An 8,072-nucleotide genomic window follows, 5' to 3' on the forward strand; every position below is an offset into this window, starting at 1 on the left:
GGCTGTGCAAATTAAAATAGCGTGGTTTCAGCGTCAGCTACCACTACACTGTTGGTTTTTATTCTGTCTCTCACTGCCCTTTCCCAGGATACTTTTAAAAAATCACTCCTCTTGTCTCCTGCACTTGGACTTCCTTTGCGCGTGGCTCCGCCTCTCATGGCAACCATTTTGTGCTTGGACCGACCACCTTGTGTCCGAATTCCAGAAGTGCCCACTGGCTCAAGAGGGCCGGGGACCCCTGTGCTGCCCACAACATTCGTCTGCCAGATTTGTTAGTTGACTTCTATTTAATCTCTTTCTTACTTCGGACAGAAGAAGAGTTGGTTTTTATATGCCGACTTTCTCTCCCACTTAAGGGAGAATCAAACCAGCTTACAATCGTGTGTAGGAGTGGGAAAACAAACCCAGTTAATGCAAGGGACGTTAGTACTTTACTTCCGTTTCCCGTGTGCCTACCCTGCAGTCTTTGCCATTCATTGCAAATCTGCATCTAATCAGTGATATTGGTTTGGGTTCCATAAGCCCAATATTGTAATTCATTTTAGGCAGATTGCTCACGCTAGTAGGTTTCTTACTGAACATTCATAAATCAGCGGTTCACAAGAATGACAATTGCAGGTTGGCACCGAGATCAAATATGTTAGCCAGTGATCAAATTAAAATTGCCTGTTTTAAGCAATTTTTAAAATGGAGATTCTGTTGATGCTCAACACCCCATTAATACGTGCAAGGGAAAAGCACTTCGAAAGCTCTGCAGGGTTGAACTGGAAGGAGCCTGTTCTCGTTGTCAGAAAACATAAAATGCAACTTTGCAGACTCACAACCACTTAGAGGCACTAGAAGAAGAAGAGTTGGTTTTTATATGCTGACTTTATCACTTAAGGCAGAATAAAATTGGCTCACAATCCCCTTCCTCTCCCCACAACAGACACCCTGTGAGGTAGGTGGGGCTGAGAGCTCTATCAGATCTGTGACTAGCCCAAGGTCACCCAGCTGGCTTCGTGTGGAGGAGAGGGGAAACAAATCCAGTCCACCAGATTAGCCTCCGCTGTTTATGTGGAGAAGTGGGGGATCAAACCTGGTTCTCCAGATCTGAGTCCACTGCTCCCAACCACTGCTCTTAACCACAACACCGCGCTAGAACTACCCAGATTATCTTGTCACCTTCACCCTTTCGATCCTGCATTTCCAAAACTTCTAATAGCAGAGAAGTGAAAATGTTTGAAGTGGAGGCTCTGCCTGCCATATCCACTCCTGCATTTGAAGCGCTTTGCTTTTAAGATTGGGTATGAGGAACATGGCCTCCACCGCGTTGTGTTTCTACACAGAATCACAGAGTTGGAAGGGACCACCAGGTCATCTAGACCAACCCCCTGCACAATGCAGGACATTCACAACTGCCTCCCCCCCCCCACTCCCCCAGTGACCCTCTTCTCCATGCCCAGAAGATGGCAGAAAGAACCTCCTCCAGGATCTCTGGCCAATCCGGCCTGGAGGAAAATTGCTTCTTGACCCCAAAGTGGCTATCGACATTACCCTGGGCATGTAAGACAGGGCCATGAAAGCCAAGCACTGACGCAACCCTTCCTGACCTCCCTCTCATCATCTGCCTAAGGTCATAGAATCAGCATTGCTGACAGATGGCCATCTAGCCTCTGCTTAAAAACCTCCAGGGAAGGAGAGCTCACCACATCCCGAGGAAGCCTGTTCCACTGAGGAACCAGAAAGTTCTTATTAATGTTTAGCAAAAAACTCTTTTAATTTCAACCCGTTGCTTCTGGTCCCACCATCTGGGGCAACAGAAAACAATTCCACACCCTCCTTTCTATGACAGCATTTCAAATTCCTGAAGATGGTTATCATATCACCTTTCAGGCGTCTCCTCTCCAGGCTAAACATACCCAGCTCCTTCAACCGCTCCTCATTGGACTTGGTCTCCAGACACCTCACCGTTGCCCTCCTCTGGATATGTTCCAACGTGTCTACATCCTTCTTAAATTGCGGTGCCCAAAACTGAACAGAATAGGTGAGGTCTTGTGTAGAGCAATACCATCACTTTGCATGATCTGATGTGCCTTCTTCATGACAGAAGGCCAAGTTCGCTGTATATCCAGAACCAATGAAATAGACCATTAAATCACATTTCACGTAGAGAATCCTGCTAGGGGGAAGAATTCCTTGTCCAAAAAACAAAGGTTTAATTGGAAGGCGACAGGGTCAGAACAGTGACTCATGCAGAGACTGTAAGCAATCTTCTAGGTGGGTGGCCATATTTGGTTCATTGGATCTATTCCCATCAATACTGATAAGACTTCCTTGTGACCCCATGAAGTTCAAAATCCTAACACTGGCCAGTGTTAGAAGTAAAGTTAAATGAAAAATCTCAGTAAAATAAACAGTATAAAAAACACCAGATTACAGTCACTTCATACTTTTCAACTCATCTTAGATTTTTTTATTTAATACTTCAGTAGTTTAATACAACAAATACAAAACAATATAAATTAAATCTTGGTTCAAATCTGAGAAATCTCTCTATTTACACAGCTTCTGTGCTTCAAACCTTTCCGCGACAGGAACATTCAAGCCTCCAAATAATACTGTGTTCTTCGAGAGCAAGGTGAGAGAGAGCCAAAGTAAAAGGTTTCTGCTAAGCACCAAGCGGCCGGCTTTTAAACCACCAACCCTTCCTCTTCTTTCCCTGGCTAGGCCAAAGAAAACGCAAACACAGTAAGGAATGTCACGCAGTTTATGGAAGAAGGGGAAACGGAACTACAGAATGAAGCCTTTAAAAAAAAATATGGGACTCCGTCAGACCCCTCTGGACAAAAGCCAGGGCCTGGACCACGCTAGGAACGTCACAGTTTACCCCCAGAGAACACAACAACATGTTTATACTCCCTTGGGCTCTGGAATCTATTCTAAATCCAAATTCAAGGTGGTTTTTCCCCCCCACAAAATCCAGAGCAGAACCAGGATGCTCCTGATTCCTTTCTGAAAACGAACGCATTTTCATATTTTGCACATCCCATTTACACCGCAACACTTCTATATGGTTCCATACATGGAGAACTGTGTAGCTACAGAGTGTGCCCCCTTTGAAAGACGAAACGGATTGTTTTTTGATCCCCCCTGAGCGGTACCAAAAGGCCCAGTGAATTTACCCAGGATGTTCCCATTTAAGTAGCTGAAGAACAGCAATATACAGAGCTGATTCATTCCGTTCTGCCGATTAATTTCTTTTTTTCCAAACCCGGGACCTTGAGGAGAGGTTGTATAATTAAAATAATTTAAGTCCGAGCATCCATTGTGCAGTAACTACGCAGGACAATAATCCAAAGCATGACAGGACTTTAACAAATTGGGACTTAAAGAGATTTCCAGTAACCCTCAGCAACAAGCACTCAAACAAAAATCTTCCGACGCATGAAGAGGAAGGAGAATTTCAACTTTCGTCTAAGCAGAGATGGTTCCGTATCAACTATACTAAAGTGCCTCGAACTGGTTAAGTGCTGAGATTCAAAAAGCAGGCCAATTTGGTGTGGACTCGGGCCCAAGTGGGTAAAGAGGACTTGGTAAGGCGGCTACTTGATAAACCCAGGAGGTAAGCCCTTTATTTCTTGGCATTTGTAAGATCTACAAGCTCGACCAAGCAACGAGTTGGGTCTCCACGTTTTACTAGTTGGGGGAGCGTTCCTCTGATGTCAAGAGTTCTTCTGCTAGCAGAACAACTACTATCAAGGGGAAGGTACTGAATAGATCTGTGGGATCCGGTCTTACGTCTGCTTTATTACCATTTGTCCAAACACCGGCATATTCCAAACAGAACAGTACTTACAAGAAGACGCAAACGTAAGTGATGCTGTGATATATTCACTTTTTATCAAGTAAAAATCTAATTTTTTGCCCCAAAAAACACAAGGTTGAATTTGAAATTTCCACGCTTTAGAATGCTCCACATCGAAGACAATTTTTGGAAGAGCTTATACATCATTTATCTTCTCTCTGAATAGACAAGACGTACCGTAAGGACGACATGGCTCAGAATACATAGGAAAATATTTAAAATAATATTCCATAGGATGGCTATTTTGATTAGAACCTGAAGTGTAAAGTAGCTCTATAACTTAACTAGCATCAGGAATAGCTTACAGCTGGGGGGAAATTAGAAGTTGCACCTATAAGTCCCCAAGCATTGTGTTACTAGTTCAAGAATCAAGCGTTTTCGATAAGTTCCTATAGAACCTCCTGGTGTTTTCCAAGTCCTTTCCCCTTCATAATGCAAAGTAGAAAGCATTACCTCCAGCCACGTGAAATGCGAGTGGCAACTACAGTGGTGATTCTACACTTACTCGGAAATCAGTTCCCTCTGCACTAAGGCTTAATTCTCAATGAAGTGAGGACATGTACCGACTGTACCATTTCAGACTACAGGTGGGGCCATACGAATGAGCGTTCCTCCATACAAGACAATATCCTAAACATAGGATATATAGGAGCAGAGGATATGATACAGCCCAGAAAAGGATTCTGATTGTAGTCTGGTTGTAGGACTGCACATTAAGCGCCAACTGACTGGATCCAGAGTAAAACTTTCATCCGCGAAATGGAACTTCCCTGCTTACCCCCTCGCACTGGACTCCGGGGGACCCTGAGGAACAAGGTGTGTGGGGGGATCAGCAGCAGGAAGGGTGAATCAGCAGAAATCGTTAAACTTAGCCTGGACCAACCCAGTACAGGTGCAATAAACCTGAGCTGGATCGGGGCCATCGTCAATTCAAATGATCCGATGCTGCTTACGATGCCGCACTGAACTCCAAACCGCTGGGTTGTTTCTGCCATTTCTCCTTTGCAAAAGGAAGTTTCAAGCTTGCCGGCCACGGGATTCCCTGGGGCGCAGGTAATTAAGAACCGTTTAAACAATTAAAACTACATGCCTTACGGCGCCATCTTAAGCAGAGCCGCACCCTTTTAAGCCTGCGGACCGCAACGGACTCTGAAGGGCGGAGCTCTCCTTAGGGTGGCATTGTTAGCGTGCCACATGTTGCACTTTCCCCATGTAGCAAAGATGTAGTAAAGGGCTACTTCAGGTGTCTCTTTTCTCATCTTCTCTTTAAAAGAATGCAGTATCCCACTCAACAGCAAAACGGTCGCAGATTAGTATTTACTGCCTTTACAATGGGTGGCATTCGAGAAATCACCTCTCCAGATAACCATGACACTGTGGTATATTTAAGTTCACTGGCGGACTATTCCTTCAGGGGCCAATCAATGCACACTGGGAATCCTGACACTCCTCCGCGCAACCCAAAAGCCAACGCCTGAAAAGGAAAGGATCTACAGAACACGCTCGCTCAGGCAAGGCTAACTCTGCCATCCACCACGTTTTGTGACAATGGGAGTAAAGGGTTCTCCAGGCCAATCGTCGTTCCCTCTTAAAGTGGCACAGTGAAAAATATCGAGGTGGTCAAGGAATACTGCATTGCTGTGGTAATTCGGTATTGCTAGAGGCTGCACGACAGAAGAGCTCCGGTCTAGACAGCGCCGCCCTGGTCTGCAGATCCCTGTGGCATGAAGATCTGCGAGCTTCACTGCAACTCGTTCCTAACCTCTAAAACAGGAACGTTTTAAGACCACGGCACATTACCGAAACGGCATCTGAATTTTTTGACCGGGGTTTGACCTGAGCATTTCGGAATGCAAACGACAATCCATTTGTAGAAAATGCTTAGCACAGAACCCAGAAGGAGCAGATACACTGCTTCTCTGTATCTCAGAAGCAAAAGCATGAAAATGGACCCCTGCTGCTTCTCATTAGAAATTACCTGCAGGAACACTTTGCAATAAATGTGAAGTCTACTTTGTGAGGCTTGTCTAGCAATAAGGGGCGGGCACGTGACAAAGAGCTGCTGGGGGCAACACAATGCCATATAGCCCCCCCCCCAAAAAAAAAATACCATGTAATTACTGGAAATGTATAAAGGAGCAGAATGGCTATTTGGTGCCAAAAAGACAAATTGCATTGTTCGGGCTTTTAAAAAAATGAGTCTCTAACCACAACTTTAATGCTAGGTTTGTAATGTTAAGTGATTCACCCACATACCCCTTGGGGACTTCATGAGATTACAAGAATGTCCCCTCCAACAAATCGTAAGAGAGCCCCAGTCGAGTGGACTGAGCAATTCTGAACAAATATGGATAACTAAAAGTTAATCCAAAATACAGACAGCTTCTAATGTACTGGCAAAAATTGCATACTCACTCTGGAAGATAGGCGCAATTTTGGAACAATGCAATCTGGATCCACTCTTGAAACCGTGTGCCGCTTTGGCCCAAGTAATCCTCGTTTCTGCTCCACACCCCTTTTCAAGCATTTAGTATTTCCAAATACAACTTTCCATTAGTGGGTGGCTTAGGAGATTCAGTGCAAACCTGATTAATTTCGACAAAAGCTAATTTCTGAAGAAAAATGGGAGTCGTGAGGTTGACAGCCAGGGGGCCGTGATTGCAGGACTCTGAGTTCTATTCTTGCTCTTTTCCACCACCACTCGAACTCGCATAAGAAAGGGATATTCACCATAAATGCTGAACGGCCTAGATACTTCAATTTCCAGTACTGTAAACAATCTGCTTACTTGTAAGAACAAAGCGCTTCCTGAACATGTTATCAGACGCACCTTTGGGCTAAGCATATGTACCGACCTGCTCATCTCCAGAAGGCAGGAAGGGCTTTCGAAGAACTCCTGCCCGAACGAGAGAAGCAGCTCAACCCCCACCCACACACCAAGGCTTTCTCCAGCATTTCTTGTCCAGTCCAAGCCTGAAACCAGAAGAAAGGCAGGACGGAAGAAATGCGGAAAGCATCAGAACGCCTGGCAGTAGGCACAGAAGGGGGGAAAGTTTATAGACATAAATGGGTGAGACGCATCAAAAGGGGGCTCATCCTTTCTAGTTTGGCCCTTAGGTAGCCAATTATATGCATCTGCCGTTTCTAGGCAGAATGAACGAGGCTCTTGTGTAATGGCTGGGATCCCAGGGGTTTGTTCCACCAGCAGAGGCAATTTCCTCTGGAAGAAGACTCCTTCCATTGGTGGAAAACACCTCCGCGAGCAGAACAGGCCTGCAAGATCCAGCCTCAGGATTGGGGGTGGGGGGAGAAACAGCTTCAATGTCTGGACTGCATCGCCAAAAGTCACTCACATCTAACACCCCTGCACCAAAACAAAACAAAACAAAACAAAAAACCTTTCGTTCTGTTGCCTGCTACTCTATCGATTGTTGGTGTATTCCCCTAGCAGCATCATTTTAAAAGCATGCGCACACAGTGTGTGTTTAATACTGCCTTCCAAAGGAAGAGTTTACGTGGCACTAAGACTAAGTCGACCTCATTGTCAAAAGATAAAATATTTATTTCTAACAGATTTTCTGAAATGTAAACAAGGAAACCGCTGGGCGTGAGAACGTCATAAAGCCATTTTCTCCGAATCGATGAAGCCCCACCTCATTGTCGACGTTGTGGTACTAAGCGCCGGGGAGGGGGGACGGGGACCGACTTCACTTCTTTCACACACCCCTCCTGCAGCATGGACATCTCATCCTTCTTCGAGCTCTGGGGGAGGGGGGAACGCTCCCCTTTCTGAGGAGGTGGAGGTTCCTCCCCCACTTCTCTCTCAAAAACACACCTTCACTTTCCTTCGGCGACCACTGTAGAACTATGACACTTGCATTAGCTGCTCCTCTTAAAGAAACAAGAAACAAACCCTAACTAGGTAGGTACTTGAGGTTATCTGGATCCGGAGCCATTCCTTCACCGTCAGCAGAAGACGCTCAAAGGCCTACAAACAAACGAGTTGAGTTAGTAGCAGCCTAACTGTTAATGTGTTAATGCAGAACCTCATTCTGGGTAACCACTCCCACCGCATATCAAGAAACAAACAGCCTCTCTTAGCCTGGTGGAAAACATCTCAGGCTGTGGGGGCGGACAGGACAGTCACAGGGATCGGCGGGACCCCCTTTTCTTTCTCCAGCCATTCTTGCAGCTTCAGGAAGGCATGAACGAAACCCGGCTCTCT

Source organism: Euleptes europaea, chromosome 4 (assembly GCF_029931775.1).
Source record: "Euleptes europaea isolate rEulEur1 chromosome 4, rEulEur1.hap1, whole genome shotgun sequence".
Classification (NCBI taxonomy): Eukaryota; Metazoa; Chordata; class Lepidosauria; order Squamata; family Sphaerodactylidae; genus Euleptes; species Euleptes europaea.